The following is a 24050-nucleotide window of genomic DNA, read 5'->3' as shown; positions in this document are numbered from 1 at the left end:
ATTAAACTATATCATCAGGTTACAGGTTGTTGTTGAATTATAACTCATGAAACTACAAAAGCCCTTAATATAATAGCCAAGCAACGAGCCAAAATGTGCAATGCTATTTGTCAAAACCATTTAAGCCTTAGATTACTTACTTACTTCTGAAAGACGAGTTTGTGGAAAATTTAACCTAAGAAACTGTTGCTTATAAATAGATGATGAGGTAATGTCATAAAGGAAATCACAGACTGAATGAGAAAAATGGTTCATGTCATGGTCCAGATCTGGAAGTGCCGAAGCCCTGGGCAGCTGTTTGGAGGACGTTTTTCAACTTTCGAGGGATTCAAAACTCTCATAAGTATTATACTTTTGATTGGGGGGCTTGCCTGATTCTACCCTACCTAGCTCCGCTGGTTATAAGCTCTGTTTCCAGCTGGGTGTGGTGGCACATTGGTACATGCCTTTAATTCCAGCACTTGGGAGGGAGAGGTAGGCAAATCTCTGTGAGTGTGAGGCCAGCCTGGTCTACTTAATGAGTTCCAGAACAGCTGGGTCTACAGGGAGACCTTGTCTCAAAAGAGGCAGAAAAAAAAAAAAAAAAAAAAAAAAAAGAAGCAAGAAAAAGATCTGTTTCCAGTCTCATTGAGGCCATAGTTGAATGAAAGATGATGTTGTAGAAGTACAAAACCCTCAACCAAATGATGCTCTTTGACCCTGGGAAGTGCCAAACATCAAAGACGGGGGAGTGGTAAAGGCCTTCCAGAACCAAGAAAGAACAATGTGGCGTAATCTATGCATGAGACCCTATCTCAACCCTGAAGCATGGAACACCCAATCCGCATGTATGTTACCATACAGGAGAGATGAAGGAACTAAAATGTAACGGGACTAAAATGTAATGAGGAACTGACAAAAAACATATGAGACAATGCTTGGAGCGTTGGCGCTCACTAAGCATGGCATTTGCTGAGCATGGAGCTCAGCCTTTGGATGGGAACCCACTGAACCAATATCAGCATGAACAAATACTGTTCCCTGAAGGCCTCAGTATCCCATCTCTCTGTATGAACATCCCACAACATATTTGAGATGGGGCCTCACTTTGAAAAATAAAGAACTGTCAAGATGAGTAGACCATGTCCATACACTGAGGTAACACGTGAGCATGGAGCCAAAAGAGGCGAAAGTGAGCTCCTCTGAGAAGCTGGACTCGTAGGGTGGCAGGAGACTGAGTTTTTCACTGTAAGCCTTTGATGTTTTAAACTATGTCTATTTATTACTTCTTGTTGTCTTCTTCTTTTTGAAACAGAAAGTAGCCCAGGTTGGCTTCAAATGCAATATGTAGCCAAGGCTGGGCTTCAACTCCTGATCCTGCCTCTACCTCCTGAGTGCTGGGATTACAGGCACAGGTCCATACACCTGCTGGCTATATATGCATTACGTTGATAAGTTAATTTCTTTGCTCTGTGTGTGTGTATGCATTTGTGTGTATATACATGTACGTGCAGGTGTACATGTGTGTGTGTTTGGAGACCAGAGGTCAATGTTAGGTGTCTTCCTCAGTTGCTTTCCACCTTCTTTATTGAGGCAGGGTCTGCTACTGGACCTGGAGCTCACCAATTTGCTAGATGGGCTGGTCAGTGAGCTCTAGGGATCTTCCTGTCTCTACCTCTCTAGCTCTGGGGTTACAGATACATACCTTTGGTCCCAGCTTTTTTTCCAAAAAAAATATTTTATGTGTCTAAGTGTATTGACTGCATATATGTGAGTATACCCATGTTATGCTGTGCCCGTGGAGGACAGAAGAGGGCATAGGATCCCTGGAACTGAAGTTATAGATGGTTATTAGCCACCATATAGGCACTGGGAATCGAACCCAGGTTTTCTGCAAGAACAGCCAGTGCTCTTAAACAACTGAGCCATCTCTCTAGTCCTCCCCTACCCTGGGCTCAGTTTTTTACATGAGTCCTAGGGATCTAAACTCAGGTCCTCATGTTTGTATGACAAGTACTTCACCAGCTGAGCCACCTCCCCAGTACTGATAACAGTTAATTTCCAATAAAAAGAGAAAGAATGATGGGAAATAATTCAATATTAGTGCTAGTTACATACAGATACCATGATTATAGGTTACTCAAATTTCTTTTATATTTTCTAAATTTCCAGTAAATAATAAACATTATTTTTCTAACTTAAAAAGTACATTTTTCTCAAACATGATGACATACACCTATTGTCCCAGCACTTGGACGGCTGGGGCAACAGATCATGGGATCAAGGCCAACAAAGTGAGGGCTGGCTTGGCATCCAGTGTCTCCAAGCACAGGGTCCCTGAGCGTCTATGGAGTGAGTGACTCTCATCCTTGTGAGGCTGGGCTTGTAACTCCACACTTTTCTGCCTTTCCAGTTGCCTCTCCACAGTCGGCTCTTTGCCCTTCACTACCTTCACTACACTCTTGTCTCACTGGAGCTCTTTTTATTATCACTTTATTATTTTATTTATTTGTGTGTGTGCATATTTGTCTATGAGCAAGCGCACCTGTGTACGGGTTTGTGTAAGTGTGTGGAGGCCAAAAAACAAATTTGGGTGTTGTTCCTCAGTTACTGCCCACCTTTCCCTTGAGACAGGGTCTTTCACTGGCTTGGAGTTCACCAAGTAGCCTAGGCTAGCTGGTCAGTGAGCCCCACAAATCTGTCTATCTCCACCCCCAAGTACTGGGCTTACAAGGACATGCTGTTGCACCTAGATTTTCCATGTGGGTTCTAGGGATCTAAATTCAGACCCTTATGCTTATGTGACAAGGACATTACCTGCTGGACCATCTCCTCAGTACTGCTCTATATCTCAGTGATCTTATCTATAAATAGGGTCACTGGAGATGTCGTGGGTTAAGATGAGGTCATACCTTGGAGTTAAGTGAGCTCTAACCAGTATGACTGGCATTCTTATAAGGGGAAATTTGGACATAGACTTGTGCACAAGAAGAAAGTATGTGAAAGTGAGGATTAAAGTGCCACAAACCAAGGGAAGAGGCCTGGATCCCTGTGACAAGCTGACCCTGACCAAATCACCATCTTAGCCTCCAGTGTCCAGAATCATGAGAATTCTGTTTGTAAACATCTGGCTTCTGGTGCTTTGTCATGGCAGCTCTAGGAAACTATGCTTTTTTTTTTCGTCTTTTTGAGACAGGGTCTCCCTCTAGCCCCAGCTGGCCTGGAACTCACTAAGTAGATGAGGCTGGCCTTGAACTCACAGAGATCCTCCTGCCCCTGTCTCCCGAGTGCTGGGATTAAAGGTGTGCGCCATCATGCCTGGCTTGGAAACTATGCTTTTTAAAAGTCTTTTGGGACTGGAGAGATGGCTCAGCAGTCAAGAGCACTGGCTGCTCTTGCAGAGGCCCTGGATTCCATCCCAGCACCCACATGGTGGCTAACAACCATCTGTAACTCTATTTCAGGGGCCCAAAGCCCTCTTCTGGTCTCTTCAGGCATTGCATGATATAGGTGTACTTACATACATGCAGACAAAACACCCATACACATAAAATAAAAATAAAATCAATCACAAAATAAAAAAAAAAATATTCCTTTGATATATATGCTCTTGTAAATCACCTCAAATCTTTTAAAGAAAAGGGCAGAGAATAAATGAATAAAAATCACCACTGAGGTTTTAATTACAAGCAATTGTCTCCTAAGTTTGGACTGTGAAGTAGTGCAGGGTTCATAAGGGTCATGAAGTTACTGTTTGTGATCTAGCTCAGTTCCCAGAACGTCCTTCATGCTCAATCTATTTTTAATAGTAGTAGTTCTGACTCTTAGTATTGTTATTATAACTAAGTATACCTTGCATTTTGAAATTTGTTCCAGTATTTGATTTATAGAATTGTCATAATTTTCTAATGGTATCATTTCATTCAACAAATATTTGAATGTGTGTGTCAGGCAGTCCTGGACTAGATTATTGGCAACAGAAAAGGAAACTTGAGATAACTCTGAATAAGGTGAGTTGTTTTTTCTTTTCTTCTCAAAATGCTAATAAGCAGCCATGTCTCCTTACTAATGTTAAGGGTTTCACCTTTGTCTTGGCCCTGGTAAGAAGTTTAAGAAACCAACATAAATTGAAGGTGGCTGTTTTCTCTGCTAACACATCCCTCTGAAGGGCCTTTTATGTGCTTAAAGACTGAGGATCATACTAAAAGTTCCTCACATTAAAGATGTAACTTTTCTCATTGCTGTGAAAAAATATCCAACAGAAGCAAATGAAGGACAGCTTGAGGTTTTTTTCCTTCCTAGTTTAAGACAAGACACAGCTCATCGTGATAGGCAGGGCATAGTTGTGGGAACACAGGGCAGGTAGTCACATTGTGCTTGCAGCTGGGTAGCAGACAGAGATGGATGCTGGTGTTCAGCCAGCTTTTCCCCTTTCCCTTTATATTTGGTTGGAGACCCCATCCTGTAGGATGGTACCACCTATATTCAAGATGGGTCTTCTTTCTTCAGGGAAACCTCCCTGGAAACACCTTCATAGACACATGTAAGGTGTATCTTATAGATGACTCCAAATCCAGTTAAACTGACAGTAAAGATGAACTATCACAGACACCACATGTGACCTAACAATTTTATACATTGGTCATTTCTGAATGAAACCAGCTTATAGGTTGGGATGCTGTTAGCAGGCAAGTGACATTTGAGGCATAAAGCTCTCAGGAGAAATAGAATATAGCTTAATTGAAAGCTCACCTGTGTCATGGGTCTCCCTGCTGTGTGTCAGCCTGGCTTGCTCCCAGGGGGGTGATCACTGGGAAGAACTGGGTGGCCAGAAAAGTGTGCCCAGCCCTTTGCTGTGCAGCTGGGGCAATTTGCATAGGCCTGTGCTATTTATGACTCTGCATATTTGCCTGAAATGAACCATCTCATTTTCAGAGGTGACTGCCCACACTGCCCTGGTGGCTGCTGGGGTTTTCCAGAGGGTTACCACGGTGCCACATCACTTCACAGCATCCTCCACTGGTTCTGTGTCGGGTTTTTTTTTTTTTTTGCTCCTCCAATGTACTGTGGTTTCAGTTTAGCTCATTCATTTTTTCAGCGACTGTGCATCAAGCACCTCCTACAGGCCAGACCTTGCTCAAGGCCCTGGTAATAGGCAACACTGCAAGTTCCTACCTCCAGGGGCTTGCAGATTCTGTGGGAGGACCCAAAGCAGATCTGGTGCAGATCCTTGGCCTCTGGTGCTATTTTCTCATGCCTCTGCTTTCAAACCAGATGGGTGGCAGAAACTTGCCACCTTGCAAGCTTGCTTTCATCTTTCCATTCACTGTCAAACTTTACAGTGTCACTGCACCTGGTCATTAAACACTCTGTGGTCTGGCTTCTGGCCTAGAGGAGGGCCCTCCAAGGTCACCAGTCACTCACACCTGCTCCCTTCCCCCACAGAGAAGGGAGGTGCTTTCCTCAGGTTTCATTTATCTTTTGACTGTGATGATGTAGTGTGTGTGTGTGTGTGTGTGTGTGTGTGTAAAATACCTGTTTGTGTCCACAGATGTGATGTGCCCTGGTTCTCCCTGCCAGCCCCCAGCCTGCCCTGCTCTGTTCTCTTCTAATCTGGCTTCCCTCCCCTTCCTCTTCCCTTAGGCTCCAGGACCTCCAATTCATCCTGACCCTCCTTCTCAGCCCCAGAAGATCATGGGCCAGTGTGGTCTCTCTCACCTCTTGACCCTTCATTTGGAAGGTGGCATGGCACCGTGTAGCCTCTTTTGTGTTGTCAACTGGGAGTGTCATTTGGTTGTGACATAATTTGATTTTTCATGTAGGTCCTAAATCATCCCTGTTCTCAGAGACAATAAGCAGCCCCTTCCTGTTGAATCTGAGGAGGATTTGTTTTAGATTTTATCTTTCAGTTACTTGGCTAATGTGCCAGCTGGCTGGGAGCTTGAATATCTATCCCTTGCTCTCCCTAGCTCTCCTTTGTATCGAGGGAGGCTGAGTCAGAAGGCTGGGTACTCTAGGATCCTAGGCTATCCGGTTTGGGGATAGGTTTGGCCAGTGAAGATGTAAATGGGAATTGGATAGTAGGGAGAAGAGAGAGACCAGATGCTTGTTCTTCTCTGTCTGACACAGCATTTGTGGCAGCACCCCCACGGCTCCAGCTCCTGATGGATAGGCTCCCCAGTTCTGGCTTTAACAGGGTGATCTAGCTTGTGGTAATACTCTCAACTCCCTTTGACCCTCCAGGTTAGGGCTGTAGTTTCCTGCTCCTGCTAATTTCTGGGTAGCCTCACCATTTCCTAGTATCAGTTTAGCTTTGTTGACTCCTGAAAAATTGAAATACTGGTTTCTCTTTTCTGATTGAGCTATGGCTGATACGACCTAAGACAGAAATCATAGCCTTTAAAATAACATGACCTTTAAAGAAGACCTATTCATTCTATATTCTGTTCTGTTCTGTTCTGTTCTGTTCTGTCCTGTCCTGTCCTGTCCTGTCCTGTCCTGTCCTATTCTATTCTATTCTATTCTATTCTATTCTATTCTATTCTATTCTAATTCGAATTCTATTCTATTTTCTATTCTATTCTACTCTATTCTTTTATTGCATCTCCTTTATTCTGTTGGTTAGGATTAATAATACGTCCAGCTCACACTCAGGAATAAATTACACAGGTATGGATACCAGGAAGCCTTGGCCATCAAAGGTCATTTCTGAGATGGCCCATCTCCCTTTCTTTATTTTTCCCCTCCCTCCCCCTCCCTCCCTCTTTCCTTCCTGCTCTTTTCTCATTGCTTTCTTTCCAGGACTGATTGAAAGAAGTTGTCTTGATCTTAGATGGATTTCCTGAGGCTGATTACTTGCATACTTTTTTGCATCATCAACAAGTCACAGGTGGACTAGATGTCTGTGAACTTATGTGGGGCTTACCACATGCAATTCTATGTGTATGGAAGCCCTAACTCAGCATTCTATATTCCAGGTATACAAGTGATTTTTGGGGGGAACATAATCCATTGGTAAAGGACAACTTGCAGAAATAACCAGACTCACAAGTTGTTTTGGAGACTATTGGAAAGGTTCCTGTTCCTCCTGGTTTGTTTCATTTAACCTGGATTAATACTAAAGAAAAGCATTTTGTTCACATTTCTGACACAGGTTCTTCAGTGTACCTATCTGCTAGGGATGAATTGGAGCATGAAAAAAAAGGCAGCTGGGCATGGTAGCACACCTCTTTAAATCCCAGCTCTCAGGAGACAGAGGCAGATGGATCTCTGTGAGATCAAGGCCAACTGGAGTTACAGGAAGACACTGTCTCAAAATAAAATAAAACAAAACACAGAAAAAGATAAAGAAAGGCAGCATTATTTCTCAAAGGTACCCGTTCCTTTTGGAAATAGCACATAATTCTTTTTCTTTTCCATTTTTCAATGTCACTGAATTGCTTGATGTTGTCAGTAGGAGAGCCAACTTATGGGCTACTTGTCACCATGATGGTAATCTTCCTCCAAAATGCTACATCTCTCCCCACCTTGGGCTGTGGGTGCACCACGTGGCTCAATCAGGAGAGGAGAAATGAAATGAAGATTGCATAGACCATCCTTCTCCCAGATGGAACATCTGTTACTTTATTTTCTTTCCAGGAACCATTATTCTCCATTTCATGGCATTTTCTACGTCAGACTTTGGGGGGAAAAGTAAAGTAAAGCAAGATGATAAGAGGGAATGAGAACTTGCAGTCACTGATTTCTTTAAAGACACAGGGACTGGTACATACCTTATTTGTCATAAATATGGATACAGATGCCTGCCCATTGCAAGAGTCACCCAGGTGTTTGCCAAAATAAACACAGTTAGGCACTGTGAAAGATATGTATGACTTTAGAAAATATGAAAATATGCCAGTTTTTTAAAATGGAGTTTTAAATGTTATAATCACACTGTCTGATCTGTTCTTCCTGTCACCTCAGTAAGACCCACTTCTTAGGGAGCTGTCCTTAAGCACTTAGGGTTGGGAACAGGCACTACCTTGATCGCCCTGTCGGGTAGATCAAGGGAGGAGAGGGTGCTGCTTGAGGGTTTCTAGAAAGAGACTGTGGAGCTTAGAAAGTAAGCTAGAACCTGGCACTATGGGGAAATTTCACAGTGAGCAGAACAGGAATTCTATGGTAATTTTGCACATACAATGTTCATACCTAATTTTCCCTGCTTCTGCACATGTGCGCCATATGTTCACTGCAACGCAGTTTTAGCTTCCAGCTGGATCATGCTCAAAAACGACCTGTGACATTTTCACATTCGTCAATGAAAGGTACCAGCATCTAATGCCTCCGTGTGTCCACAGACGCCGTCCCTTTCCTTTGGTGTCATTTTCTGTTCTGTTGCCATTTCACGGGAGTAGGATGAAAGGGGCCCATAAGGTGATCTCAATGGGCCTCAGTAAGCGAAGAGAGCCAATGTAAAGACAGAGGCCAATTGTTGTAAAAGGTCAAAGCTGCTTTCATCAGCTGACACATGGATCGGTGAAAAGGTACCCTATCAATGAAAATAAAATAACACAACGGGCAGGAGCAGGCATACTGCACCCTCAGTTCCACAGTCTGTGCAGTTTGCAACCAGCCTTGATGCTGGAGGGGGTGGGGTGGGGGTTGAGGGGTATTTGCTTTGGCTGCAACAGACAATTTTTTTAAACAGGATAAAAATAGGGAGAACAGGAAGGCCACCCGAGTGCCTTTATCAACCGAAAGTATGCTCGCTACTCACAGTTAGGGCTACATTCTCATAGACGAATGCACATTAGTGGGAACATTACTTGAATATGGTGGGTGAGATCAGAGGCAGCTGGAGTGACTGTAGGTGCAGCCTGGAGCAGGAACTGGCTAAGAAGGATGACTTGGGAGATTGCTGAACTTTGCAGTGAATGTTCTGAACTCACACCATTGCTGTGTGGCTTGCTGCCTCAGAGGCCCCCCACTTACAAACAGATCTCAGTCAAGCCCCACTCAGTGTGACTGAAAAGCAGCTGAGAGGCCTCCTTTGATCACAAAGGTGCCCACTGGCCTTTCTGTGATCAAGCAGGTATGACCCACCATCTTTGGAAGAACTAGTTGCTCAGGGTTTTCCTTTTCCATCAGAGATGTCTGTGAAAAGACATTTACATGAACCAGCAAATTGGAGCCAAATTATAGACATAATTGAAAACATTTGTAAAATAAACACTCTCTCTCTCCCTCTCCCTCCCTCTTCCTCTCCCTCTTCCTCCCTCTTCCTCTCTCTCTCTCTATATATATACATATATATGTACATATATATGTATTTATATAGAAAGCTCTGTAGACATTGGAATTTGCAGCTGAAAATGTTATGTATGTGAGGACTGGGGAACAAGATCCTGTTTAGTTTTTCTTTGGGTGACTTCCATTTTCCATCACTAAAAGAAATCATGTGTTTTCATAACCAACAACATATACCCTTCACAGTATTTGGACATTGTTTTGAAAGAAGAGTGTTTATTATTAATAATTGGTTAAGTTAAACCATCTTACTACCTGATTTTTTTTACTGGCTCTGACACTAGGCAGTAGCTGTGTGACCTTGGCCAGATCACTTAACCTTTCTCAACTTCAATTTCCTGATCTGAAACATAAGAGGATTAACATAGATAATTGAGTCTCGAACCATCAGCCTTGACCCACTAGAAATCACGAAACCAACTCAGTGAATTGAATTGTGATCAACATTAAGAATAGAATAGAAAATGTTAGAGTTCATTCCATGTGATGAAATCTAACAGTAATTCTAAAAGCTTTCATTTTTGTTAAATATACATGTATATAGCTATGCTTACACACATGACTGCATTGTGAAATGTTTTTCCCCAACTATGAAGTTTGAAACATTGAACCAGATTGCCTCTGGGTCCCTTCAGGTTTAAAGCCCAAGACTCCCGAAGAAGAACTCCTAGCTCCACACTCTAGTATCTATGAATAAAATGCTCAGAGTTGGGTTGAGAAGAAAGAGTAGGCACCCGTGCAACCCTACCAACATCAAAGGGAGCTTAGCCATCAAGAGAGGACCCTCGAGAGAGGGAGCATGTGCTCTACTGCCTTGTCATCCAAGGCCAGGGAGGAAGGATTCCCTAACTGCGTGTTCTCAGGGAATTGTGGAGATCTTTGTAGCAACTGTCTTTCTCCCACTTCCCACTTGCCCCCTCTACTGTGTTTCTCCACATGAGCACACAGTGGGGAGATCAAGGTTACTGTCTCAGTGGTCTTATGCACAGGGAGAAATCAGCATTGCATTTTGCTCTTGTTTTCATCAAAACCCCAGAATCAATCATCTTTAAAGCATAAGAGATCAATGAGTGGCTGACAGCCTGCAAAGCATGCATTTGGAGATCAAACACCCTATGTCAAAAAACAAAAAACAAAAAACAAACAAAAAACAAAAAACAAAAATAAACATACGTCTCCTGCAAACTCTTCTCTGGAAGAGATTTGGTCTTGAAGGAAAACTCTCACCATTGTTAAGGAGATACATCTTGCAACTAGACTAAGCAAAAGACTTTGTGAATGCCAAATTGTCTCTTGTCTCATGTTAGAGGTACGAGCCTGGAAGGAGAGATGAGTGTCCTTCCTGCCTTAATTTTCTTTCTACATTATACAAAAAGACTCGGTTAGTGTCATCTCAGTTTTTCTCTGACTCAGCAATATTGCAGGGTATCCTTTCCTGGTTGACATGAGTTGTATGGGTTCTCAGTGGTCTCCGGGATAGATTATTGAATTCAAAACTCTATGGTGAGGTTAGAGGGAGATTTATTGGAAGTTATTACTAAAGGAGGAAAGAAATAAATATTGTAGGGTAAGTAGAAAAGCTAGAATTCCAGGCAGGAGGAACAAAGACTGGAACATCTGGAACATCTGGTGTTCTGCACCATGCAGGGTTTTCACCTCTTTTGGAGGGTTGATGTCACTGAATCTTGTAATCAAACTCCACCTAAAATGTTCTCATCAGCTCTTCACTGAACAAAAGATGGACTGATGCTAAGTAAATCAAACACTTCATCGTGGCCTTCACAATACAGGGAAAAATAGCATTCTGAAAAGTGAGCCATTTCGGGAGATGGCGTTCTCCCCATTTTCCTTACCTCTGTTCTTACACTGTTTGAGAAAAACAAACTTGCTGGTTCAGATACTTTTGGAAAGTACCACCAGATCTGGTACTCTTCATTTCAAATGATACTGCTGGAACTAAGCATATGTGCTTTTAAAGGTGAGTTTTGTCCAGAAAGATGATCAAACTAAGAAGTGTATCAAGATGGTGAGGATGGATGTGTGGCTCTCTGGAGGTGGGTGGCATGTGAAAGAGGACATTGAGTCTGATGGTCTAACTTAGTGTTTTATATGCCTTTAATAAGAAAGTTCCATGGACTTGCCTAATTATTTATTTAAAAAATAGAAAATCTCCACAAGGAAGGGCAGTCTCTAGCATATAGTTTAAAACAAATGTAGGTCACTTTTATTAGTAAGTCAAGGATCAATTTATTCTTAAAGTTTTAACCCTTCATGGTATCCAACAGCCCTTTACAGGATACTTACACAGTTTTATGACAAAGTATTAGGAAAGCTGATTTATGCAAGTTTCTTCTTCCCTCCCTCTGTTCATTCAATAAATATTTATAGAATTCCTACAAAGTGTGTGTGTGTGTGTGTGTGTGTGTATGCTGGTGTCTTTGGGATATAGCAGGGGGTGGGGGTGAGGTGGGAACCCTGCCTTCAGGGAGCTTATAGTTCTGGAGACAGGGGAGAGTACAAGACAGAATGCACATATCCAATGTGTGATAATGCTCTGTGAGGCAAGGGGTATGGTGAGCTCTGAGTTCTGGGGTGGGTGTGTCATTCCACACAGTTCCAGAAGTAGTGGCTACATTGTTATTTTAAAGTTAAAGAAGAGAAGTTTAGTGCTGAAGAAAGGAAATAAGGGGTATGCACGGGGAGTAAATTATAAAGGTCAAACAGTCACTTGGCCAGACCTTTTAGATTAAAGGAGAGTGGAAAGATAAGACAGGAGGTAGGCTGAAAATTAGGGATGAGGGTTCGAAGAGCTTCTCTATAAAAGCCTGTTTTCTATGGATTTTCTAGGGGTCCATGAGGCTATCTGATGTCTCCCATCAAGGGGAACTGCAGGAGAAACAGCCTATCCCTCCTGTTAGAGTAGGAGGGTCACAGGGAGAGAGTTAAATCATGGACTCAGGTGCCAGGCAGGGGCTGCCATGTTATCCACAGCTACTGTGAATCCCCAGAAGATGTTCCAGCTTCAAGAGTAGAATCTCTCTTTCCTTGTAAGGCAAACTTTGAGAATCAGAGCAGAGCCTGGAATAAAGAAGAGTTCTAGCAGAGATGTCCCATTATCTCCACAGTATCCCAAATGTAAGGATTTAAAGGATAGTGAGGATGGATGTGTGGCTCTCTGAAGGTGGGTGGCAGTGGCAGATGAAGCTTCCAAAAGTTCTGGGAAGAGGGCTTGTACACTATTAGCAGAGTATTAGTAGGCCAGACAGAGAGTACTTATACCATCAGTGCCTGAGGATTCAAACAAATACTGGTTGGTTATGAAGCTGTATCAGGAAACTGTTATAGCCTGAGATTTTCAATGGAATGTCCCTATGATTTGTAAATGTAAAGTACATCTGATCAAGATTTTTTCTCATTATGTAGACAATTTTTCACCTCAGTTTTGTCTTATCTTCAGGCCCTGGGAGCCAGCACCCTCAGTGTATAGCCACAGGATTCTCCCAAGTCTTGCTCCTCTACTTCCTCTAGCTGGGAATAGTGATCTCCACTGAACAAGTGGTTTAGAGTACTCTATTTTGTATAGAATCTTTAGGAAAAATCTTCCCCAGGAGTAGGGCTGTTTCAGAAGAGTCAGTAAACAGGTCTGAGATGCTTTAAGAATAAGCTGCCTTATACTCTCTTGATCAGTTACAAACCTATGAATAAGGCAGACTTACTGGGCAGGATTGGGAGCTGGGTTCACTCTAAGTTCCCAAGTGGAAGTTTCCTTGTTGGAAGTGGGGTAGGAGGATACTGCTTCATCTGGTCTGTGTGCTGCACCCTTGACTTACATTGTTGAGGTCATTTGTCCCCTTCCTCTGATTAAGTTGCCCAGGTGATGGCCACCCTTTGGGATGTAGCTTTGACTTTTAGCCCTGTGTACAACTAACCATGAGTTCAGTGAGGGAACTCATAGGGGCCCAAGAGAGTGCAGACAGACAATTCTTTTGCTTTGAAAAGGACACTGGCACTGGGCGTGGTGGTGCACATCTTTAATCCCAGTACTTGGGAGGCAGAGTCAGGCAGATCTCTGTGAGTTTGAGGCTAACCTTTTCTACATAGTGAGTTCCAGGTCAGCTGGGGCTACAGGGAGAGCCTGTCTCCAAAAGAAAAAAGAAAAAAAAAGAAAGAAAGAAAAGGACACTGGCATGTTGTCTTCATCCTTTGACCTTTGATTGATGGTAGCATCTCTGATGTAACCCCTACCAAACTTTAAAAATTTCCTGACTTCTTCATTGAAGTCTAAAAATGACCTTTTCTTGCCTATTGGAAAAGAATCCTCATGAAACTTTATTCTGCTGTCAACTACTGGATAAAGTTTATTGAATTGTTTTCTCCATCTCCTCTTCCTTTCTCTGTCTCCTCCTTACATATTGGATCTACTGTACTGAGATTTATCTCAAACCTTATAAACACATCTCAAATAGAATTCGACTTCTGATTTGACAGCAGAATCAGATGGCATGGACATTGTCCTCATAGAGATACCTATAGAAAGGCTTTTATATCTTTTCATTTGTATCACTAATACATTTATAAGCAAAGAATTGTTACTTATAGTTTCCAATTCCTACTTTAATATCTCTCACAACATATACTTGAATTTCCACATGCATCTATGTCATGACTGTAATATAACTCTTAAAACAGGATGAAACTATAATAAATTGCTATTTTGTAGGTCAAAAGAGTCAAATATCAATGATTTGATATGGCTGTGTACAGTCTAATACCCCCTTATTCAGCAAAGCCTCATGTACCTACAGTGTGCATTAAGCCAATTTCCATGGGAGATTAAAAGCCAAGAATGACGTCATTCCTCCTTGGCTTCTCTAGTGTATACACCACAATGTGAACACAGATAGAAAGTGATGTGTCCATCAGGAGGGAAAAGAACTGTCTGGATGGACAGTGCAATCATGTTTCAAAAGGGTAATCCTTCACATCATAGGAGTCTTAAAGTCCAGAAGCCCATTACAAAGCTCCAACCCTAGGAATCTTTGGTTCCTCGATGACTTTTAAGGCAAAGTCAGTCTTCCATGTGGCTCCACCCATCTGATGTCATTTCCATTTCCCTGTGCTTATAGCAGTGCGTTCCCTTCCTCCTGGAATGGTCTTTCCACTTCAAGAGCAATAGAATGTTAAGAGTAGGCATTGGCTATTGTTTTATGGGTTAAAAATCCCATTGTATAGTTTCTGGAAAGTTGATGTATTGCTAAATGCCTCAGTTTACCTGCCAGTAAAAGAGGGACAGTATTCGTGCATCCTCACAAAACTCTTGCTATAGTTTGGATGTTGAATGACCCCTGAAAATCCATGTATTGAAGGGTCGGCTCCCAGAGTGGTACTCCTGGGAGGTGGTGGGACCCAGTGAGAGGATGTTAGGTTATTGTGAGCATGCACTCAAAAAGGCTTTGGGGGTCCTGACCCTTCGTATTGTTCTTTTGCTTTCTCAATGTGATTTGTGCACTCTGCTCTACCATGAACTGCCTGTGCTTGCCCTCTGGCACTCCTACCAGAGAGCTAAAAGCTTCGAGTCCACCCTATCAGGGACACAAACCTCTGAAACCATGAGCCCAAATAAATCTTTAATCTTTACAAGTTAATCATCTTAGTTGTATTACTAACATGACTGTGTATGTTAACTGATTACATAAGCACTCAATAAATGTCATGTTTTACTATAACTTCCATATGTTCAATCTCACTTATCTTCAAAGGCTCCAAGCAAGGCTCCCTGGGCTTCTGCTAGAGTGCAAGAGGCAAGTTCTCTTTCCTTCTTCTGGCTTCCTTTAGTAATTCTTTTAACAGGCCACTTTATGCTGCTTTTAAGCAATTATGAATTCTCTCTACAATCTATAAGCATTTGAAAGTAGTATCTGCAATACTCCAATGCAATTCTGACATTAACCACCCAGAGCTAATGCAAATCTTCAGCAAAATCTTCAAGAAAACCACTTCAGAATCAGACAGCAGCTGCATATCAGAGCCACATCCTCAGGCCACTTGTACTTCTAATCAATTGCTACCAACTCAGGAGTTCTCATGAACCTGTCAGCCTTGATAATTCATTAGAACACTCACAGATCTCAGGAAAGTGCTGTTTTATGATTAAAGTTTTATTATAAGGCGTACAAACTTGGACAGGGCAAGCCAAATGCAGAGACACCTAGAGCCATGGTCTCAAATTCAGAACTTTCATGTCCTCCAAGAGTAGACTTGAGACATGTGTTCTCTGGACACATTGTAATGTCCACAAACTGGGAAGTTCATTCAAGTTTTGGGTGTCCAAAGTTTTAACTGGGGTTTCTATTAGTTACTTGTCTCATGGCTGTGACAAAATGGCTGACAAAAGCAACTTAAGGAAGGGTTTATTCTGGCTCAGGGTTCAAGAGGGGATACAGTCCATCACTGCAGGAAAGATACTGTGGAAGAAAGACGAGGCAGCTGATCACATTGCATTCACAATCAGGAAGCAGAGAGCAATGAATGCCGCTCAGCTCCCCTTCTCCCTTTTATTCAGTCCTGGACTCCCGCCATGGAACGGTACCTCCTCGTTTACAGTGAGTGGTCTACCCATTTTAATGAACCTATTCTAGAAAATTCATCACAGACATGCCAGAGGTTCATTTCCATGGTAATTCTAAATCCTATGTAGTTGACAATCAGATTAACCATCACAGGGTTTCATTACATAGGATGATGGAGCGAACCACTGCTGCCATGATTGAACTCAATCTCTAGCCCTTCTCCCCACCTGGAAGTGGGGATTGTCTGACACAACTTTAAGCCTCAACTCTCCATTCATATGGCTGATCTTTCCATTGTGAATAGTCTTCATTCTAAGTCATTTCATTATCCTTAACTCAGGGATGGTCAAGTGGCCCACCATGGACAATGAAAATACTCCTGCCTACCACTAGGAACCCAAGACAAAGACCAATTTCATTGTTACAGAACAGAATTCAACTCTGGTCCATCTTTGAATCAATGCCTTGCATACAGGAGACACTCAAGTTTATTAAAACAAAGATGAAGGTAGGCTTTAGGAAGATAACATAAGCACTTTATAAAGGACAGATTGTAAGGACTAGTTGATTACATTAGGACTGATGCTATTTCACTGAGTCTTTCAATATTCTGTTGATGGTATGACTGGAGGAATGACCTTATGAAGTGCAGGTCCCCTCCTCACAGCTATACAGCCTTGTACTACTTTCTCTTGTGTTGAACCTTGTCCAGGAAAACCCTCACTGAAAATTTAAAGGAAAATTCAAATGTGAAGAACTTGAACCTTCTCATATTTTTGATTAAAATAACTAACTTTTGATAATATCTTAATGGTGTCCCTAGTGTGGTTGATAATATTCTCCTGGGAGCACATCCTCATACCATGATATGGAGGGTTTACTTCAAAATACTCCTGGAAGGGGGCTGGGGGAATGCAAATGAATGTCTCTAGGTTAGTGATTACTGAGACTGGTGGTGAGTGATGGCTTTTTATACTCCCTATATAATTTTACATCTATTTTATACTATACTTGGGCTAGTGTTTTTTTAAAAAATATGGAACGCTTCACGAATTTGTATATCCTCCTTGTGCAGGGGCCATGCTAATCTCTGTATTGTTCAAATTTTAGTATATGTGCTGCTGAAGCCAACACAGGCTAGATTTTTTAAAAAATATTTTATTTATTATTTTTATTTTATGTGTATACGTGTATTGCCTGCATATAGGTAAGTACACCTGTGTTGTGAAATGCCCGTGGAGGACAGAAGAGGCTGTCAGATCCCCTGGAACTGGAGTTACAGACAGTTGTTAGCTGCCGTGTGGGTGCTGGGATTCGAACATGGGTCGTCTGCAAGAACAGTCAGTGTTCTTAACCACTGAGCCATCTCTCCAGCCCCTAGATTTAAATTTTTTAAGAAAGGGTCACACTATGTAACCCTGACTAGCCTGAAGCTTGCAATGTACACCAGACTGGCTTGGTGGATCACAGAGATCCACCTGCTCCTGGCTCTCAAGTGCTGAGATAAAAGAGTGCTGAGATTAAAGGCATGCCCCATCATGGCCAGCATTGGACTAGATTGTTTTTCTTTTGAATTTTGGCAATTTTTCATTACGAAAAGCTTTTTAGAATTTTTTTTAATTATGAGGGGGTAGTGGTAGAAGTTAGAGGTGGTTGTGACCTACCCGATATGGGTTCTGTGTACTGAACTCAGGTCCTCTGCAAGAGCAGTACTCGCTCTTAACCACTGAGCCATTCCTCTAGCCCCCACAAAACGGTTTTAAAATGTGAAAACATAAATCTTTGTTGCCCAAACTGAAGACCTCCTGCATATGGTCTGTAAAAGATTAAGGATCTTAACTAGTTAATGTTAAAAACTTAGCACTTCACCCAATCCTTGAGTATCTGTAGCATCCAATATCCACGGGTAAGCGTTAATACTGGATGTTGGGTATATGTGCTCCAACTAACCTCCTCCCACAAATGCAATTTGTGAGGTATAATACAGTGAACACTTGGGAGCCTAAGTGTTCTGTTCAGCTGTAGAACTAAAGCATTACCAGTGCATCTGCCTTTGGGCTCTCTCCTCATCCTCTTTTCACCTACCAATAACCACTTTCCTAAGGCTTCTCTCTGCCATTTCCCTGCTTTTCATCACGTTATAAATGCCTAAATACATATTTAGTTTTGCTCATGGTTGGGCTTTATAAAGGTGGCATCATGTCTGTGGGTACTTGCTCCACCCTCCAATATGATGCTTCTAAGCTCCATCATAATCATGTGAGAGAGGCCGTTCACTTCTGTTGCTGTATATCCACTGTGTGAATAGACTTCTAGTGCTATTGACTTGCATCATCTGTTTATGTTGTGAATTTTAACCAATCTAGTGAGAATAAAACATTTGACTAATGTCTTTTTTTCTTTTCTGAGACAGGGTCTCACCATGAAGCCTAAGCTGAACTGAAATTTATAATCCTCCTGCCTCAGCCTTTCGAGTTCTGGGATCGCAGACATGTGCCACCCCACCACGCTGACTTCAGTGAAATCTTGACTCAGATTTCCTGTTACTAGCAGAGTTTAGAATCTTTATTTATGCTTATTTGCCATTTGTTTTTCTTCTTTGCAATGCGTTTTCATGACTTTTTGTCACTTTTCTCTATAGGGCTGTCTTTTTTCCTATTGTAGAATTTCTTTTTATAGAAGACAATGGTTTTTGTTGTTGTTGTTGTTACTATTTATCTGTTGAACTTTGAAATTTTTAGAAGCATTGCATTTAGAAGTAGAAAGATCTTTCAAAATATTTGTACCTCTCCCTCACATTACGTATGAGGCCTCAAACTCAGAGAGAGCTGCCTGCCCTGACTTCCAAGTGCTGGGATTAAAGACATGTGCCATGATGCCTGGAAGTGTTCGAATCTTTGTTTCAGGAAACTTTGACTATGTTATTGTGCTGGATAGCTTCAGTGTCAACTTGACACACCTGGGTTGGGGGAGCCTCAATTGGGGAATTTCCTCTATTGGACTGGCCTGTGGCCATGTCTGTGGGGCATCTTCTTGATTGTTGAATGATGTGGGCGGGCCCAGCCCACTGTGGGTGGTGCCACCCCTGGGCCGGTTGGTCTGTGTTGCATAAGAAAGCAGGCTGAGCAGGGGCCAGGAGAGCAAGCCAGTAAGCAGTGTTCCTCCATGGCCTGTGCTCCAGCTCCTGCCTCCAGGTTCCTGCCCAGAGTTCCTACCTTCAGCTCCCGGATGAACTGTGACCTGGGATATGTAAGATAAATAAACCCTTTCCTCCCCAAGTTGGTAGTGGTCAGAGTATTTTGTCACAGCAATGAAGAAACAAACCAGAACAGTTATGTTACATGACAAGAGAATTAAGGTAGTAGGTGGAATGAAGATTGCTAATTATCTGATCTTAAAATATGGACATTATCCCCAATTACCTGGCTGGGCCCAAGGTAATCACAAGGGAAGAGGGAGGGAGGCAGGATAGTCAGTGTCAGGGGAGTGAGAGATGATATTCAACCAGAGACCAAGGAATGGTACAGCCTCCAGAGACTGAAAAGGGAAGAAAGTGGGTTCTCCCCCAGAGTTTTCAGAAAGGACTCTAACCCTACAGATACCTCAGCATTAGTGTAATAATGTCTACAAGGCAAAGCGCCAGTGATGGCTACTGTGGCAGTATCAAGAGAATCTTTTTAAGGTTTTTGTTTTATTTTTATTTTATGTGTATGGCTTTATGTAAGTGTCTGCATGTAAGTGCACTACCTCTGATGGTATTTGATCCTCTGGAACTGGAGTTGTGAATGGTTCTGAATAGCCATGTGTGTGCTGGGAATGGAACCCAGGTCCTCTGCAAGAGCAGCCAGTGCTTTTCACTGAGCCATCCTTCTAGCCCCAAGAGAATCTTATATATATGCTGGGACCCCTTCCATGAACCAGAGTTATCCTCTCCTGTGAGCTAGAGCTGTGGTCCCCTCCTGTGAGCCAGAGTTGTGTTCCCCTTCTGTGAACTGGAGCTGTGATTTCCCCAATCATGAGCTATGGTTCCACATTCCTCTGGTGGTGGGCTGATGATAGAGCAGATTGGGTGATGAATGCAGCAGTTTTAGACTTCTCTGAGTGGCTGCATCCCCCACAACCCTATCCCTCAAGGTCCCAAGTTATGCATGGTGGTGGATTTGCTTGTGTTAGACTTATGATGGGAACAGGGGAGGTTTCTGTCATTTGCAGTTTCTAGTCTTGGGAGGACTGATTCTCAAGAACAGACTTCTCACCTCCTTTAATGGCCACCTAAGGCCTTGATTCCACACGTGGTCCTGAGTACCCAGGCCCTGACATTGAACCTTTTCCACTCCCAGGCACCAAGAGATCTTCCATCATTTTTCAATTACTCTTCTGTAGCCCCAGTGTACCTTCACCTGCACCCTACAGAAAAGGTAAAGACCTAATTGATCTTCTAGAGAGTAAAAACAATTAGACAAGCACGTGGGGGTGAATAGTGTATACATTAAAAATGCATTGTATCCATGTATGCAATTCTCAAAGAATCAATAAAACATTACATAAAAGAGTTTTAACATATATTTTGTTGATTCTTTGAGAATTTTATATAATGTATCTTGATCATATTCATATCTGTCCCCTCCACCCTTTCCCCGACTTCATGTCCTCTAGTATTATTTCTTAAGGCTAATTGTTGAGTCTGATTTGTCTTCTTCAAATGCTCTTAAGTGTGGGTCCATCCCCTGGAGCCTTGTCAACCTACCTGCTGTCACACCCTTAAAGAAAATCAACTCTCCCTCTCCCAGCAGCTATCAACTGCCAATAGTTCCCCAGGGTTGGTGCTTCTTGCCCACCTCCGAAACCCCCTTTTTTGTCTGGCCTGAGCTTGCACAGGTCTTGTGCATGGATGGGGAGATGATTCTGGATTGTCCAGGTGAACCCAGTATAACCACAAAGCTCATTCTCTGAGGAGGCAGAAGGGTCAGAGGAGGGAGGGGATATGGTAAAAGCAGAGGTTGGAGTGATGGCTTCCCAGCTTATAGCCAAGGTGTCCAAGAGGCCTCTAGGAAGGGTGAAGCAGGTTGTCCCTTTGGATCTCTGGAGGGAGTGTGGCCTGGCACCTTCATTCTGGCACAGTGAAACTCATTTTGAACTTCTGATCACCAGAACTTGTAAGATAACAGATTCTGGTCCATCAAGATGACTCAGTGGGTAAAGGTACTTGCTGCCAAGCTTGACCACCTCAGTTGGATCCCTGGATGCCACATGGTAGAAGGAGAGAACCAACTCCTGCAATGTGTCCTCTGACATCCATATGTGCATGCCCACATCTGCAAACACACACACACACACACACACACACACACACACACACACACACAAAACATCATAAAAAGGAATAACAGATTCATGCTATTTCAAGCCTGTAAGTTTGTGGAAATATGTTCCAAAGGCAACAGGAAATCAAAACACCTAGCTTAGGTGACATGAAGCTAGCTAGTGATGGAGACAAGATTTCAATCCAAGCCCTCAAGCCTCAGAGCCCATATACATTATACATAAATACAGATTACAGTTCTACATACATTTCAATAACTACACACCTTTTATGATTAGTCACTCAGAACTATTATATGAAATAGTTGATTTCCATTGAATAAAATATTATTACCATATTTTATTTAACAAGTCCTCTGACAAGACATTATTTTCAATGTCTCAATATCATAAAATTAGAATAAATATCTTTCTAGGTGATATTCTTTTTTTTAAGGGAAAACTATTAGAATTAGAAAAGCTAGGTCAAAAGAAGTACATTTTAGAATATGGCCAAATTCTCCTCCAAAGAGATTGAACTAGAATACAATTTAAAACAAAAGACACCACCAGAGTAGGAACAATCTATCTTCTCTTTCTGTGACGTTTCTAAAATTAATCCATTTTTCTTATCCATGATCCATACTTGACATGATTACGTTTTTGCTTTTAGTTATATCATTCTTTCTTCTGTATAATCATAGGCTTTAGAAAGGATATTCAGAGGTCATTTAGTCTAACCCTTTAAATTACAGGCAAAACCTGGGAGGCTGGAGGAGGTGAACAGACTAACCTAGTAGCAGTGGGTGGAGAGAACCTTCAGGCCTGACTCAGGTCTAGCTGCCTTTCCTCATCAGCTGCAGAGGTCATGAAGACAGCCCCAAGTTGCCCTGTTATTGATTTTTTTTCCCCTTTCAAATCATGTGAGAAATCTGTAGTCCCTTTAATCAAAAGCAGATCATAAGGCGATAGGATAAGAAGCTTCCAGATAGGATGAGAGTATTAACAGATAAAGTCTAGTTTCATCCTGGACAAGCCCATTTCAAGTGCTTATTGTGAAATTTGGTAGTATTGAAATGCATGCTAGAGCATTTTGTAGCCATCAACTTTTGCCTTTTTCTTTTCTTTTCTTTTTTTTTTTCTCTCTTGTTGCCGGTGCTACCCAGGAGCATTATTAAGGTTACCTGTCTTGACATCTGATGTACTGTAGGCAAACCCCTTCCTGTCTCGGAAGCAAACAATGAAATAGAAAAGCGCACTGCCATTTTCTGACTGACCTCAATCGCTGAGGGTGGACCCCACACGTTACATCAGCAGGCCGGCTCCATTACACTGCCCTGCGCTGGGCTGGAGCTACTGAAATATTGATTTTTACAGAGCCGGCGCACACACACTGAAAAATCAATATTCCAGTGCACACAACAGAAGAGGCAGAGAGCGGGGACCAACTCTGAGGCCCAGCGAGCGCGGTGACAGGCCTTGGCGGAGCAGGGTGTGGGTGGCTGGTGGAGACAATGCCTAGGGAGAGCCCCCCTCCAACCACGCAAACCCGGAAGGGTCAGATAAACAAGCAAGTGTGCAAGTGGAGAGAAAGATGCCCGAGGATAAAACAGTTGGAAGAGCAATGATTTATCTTTCCATAGGGGGAAATAGGGAGAAGGAAAGAGTAAATTAAGAAGACAGGAAGGGAAGAATTTTCCAGGTAAGACTCTTCCCGTGAAAATGTATCTTTTGTTTTTCTGTATCATCCACTCAGGCTTAAGATGGAAAAATAATTACAAAGATGATACAGATTCTTTATTATAGGAAGGAAAAATAAAACAAGGACCGTTGTGAGAAATACTTACTTTTAAAAAGGCAGCTCTTTTTCTTTGGTGACCAGAGGCTGGTCTACTGTGTGATCTACACAGTAACGTGGGTTCTACCTCTGGGGTGGCATTACCATCTCTCCTTGGGGAGGAAGGAGGAAGGAAGACATCTGGTCAAGGGGCCACTGATGATGCCCTTTCTTCCTAAGAAGCACCCTTTTCGGTCGTGCTTGGGGAACTATGGTCAGATTGATTCCTTTTACCCTCCTCAGGAGCTCCCTTAAGTCACACCTCCTTCCCATGCAGGAGACCTTGCCCCAGGTTCCTTCTGTGTCCAGTGTCCAGCAGAGGTCAGAGTACAGACCGACCTACCTTTAGGTTAGTCCTTATAGACGTTTTAAAAAATAATAATTTTAAAGAAATGGTGTATTTTGTACTTCTAAGGAGCTCTTCGGCCTCTTTTTAAACTTAGAAATGGACAATGGGCAGCTAATTAAAAGGGTTGACTTTTAACTTTGATGACTTCTTGATTTGGCTTTGTCCTAGAATCCTCTTAACGCGAATCTCGCTATTAATTCTTCTAACTCTCAACCCGTGGGGGGGGGGGGCGGGGGGAGAAAACTGTCTTTCTCCGGGTTTCCATTTCCCACTCTGTCTAGGAGGCAGCGTCTTCTTCCGCTGCTTGGGGGGAGACCCAGGCCCAATCTGGGCTCTGGTCGGATCTCCTGGAAGGGGCTCCGGGCGAGGTGGCATCCAGGGATATCTTGCAAAACGGGGGGTGGACTGGTGGCCAGTCCAGCCAGACGGCCACTGGAGGCCACCTGAGCGGGGCGGCTGCACTGCGGGGGCGACGGTCTAGGAGGCAGCGTCTTCTTCCGCTGCTTGGGGGGAGACCCAGGCCCAATCTGGGCTCTGGTCGGATCTCCTGGAAGGGGCTCCGGGCGAGGTGGCATCCAGGGATATCTTGCAAAACGGGGGGTGGACTGGTGGCCAGTCCAGCCAGACGGCCACTGGAGGCCACCTGAGCGGGGCGGCTGCACTGCGGGGGCGACGGGAGGGCGGGGCCTGCGGCCAGGTGGCCACCTGAGCGCCCCGCCCCGGCCCG

At 43.0% G+C, this 24050-nt stretch overlaps 1 non-coding gene across 1 annotated transcript; it reads right to left on the bottom strand.

Moving 5' to 3' along the window:
• Positions 1-16866: 16866 nt before the first annotated feature.
• Positions 16867-16970, bottom strand: LOC115071784. Its single transcript, XR_003850862.1, has one exon. It is a non-coding gene; the product is annotated as a U6 spliceosomal RNA (small nuclear RNA).
• Positions 16971-24050: the final 7080 nt, after the last annotated feature.

This window comes from Nannospalax galili, unplaced genomic scaffold, assembly GCF_000622305.1.
Source record: "Nannospalax galili isolate Female #2095 unplaced genomic scaffold, S.galili_v1.0 scaffold158, whole genome shotgun sequence".
Taxonomy (NCBI): domain Eukaryota; kingdom Metazoa; phylum Chordata; class Mammalia; order Rodentia; family Spalacidae; genus Nannospalax; species Nannospalax galili.
The sequence above is the reverse complement of the archived record's forward strand: the minus strand, read 5'-3'. Positions and strand labels throughout refer to the sequence as shown.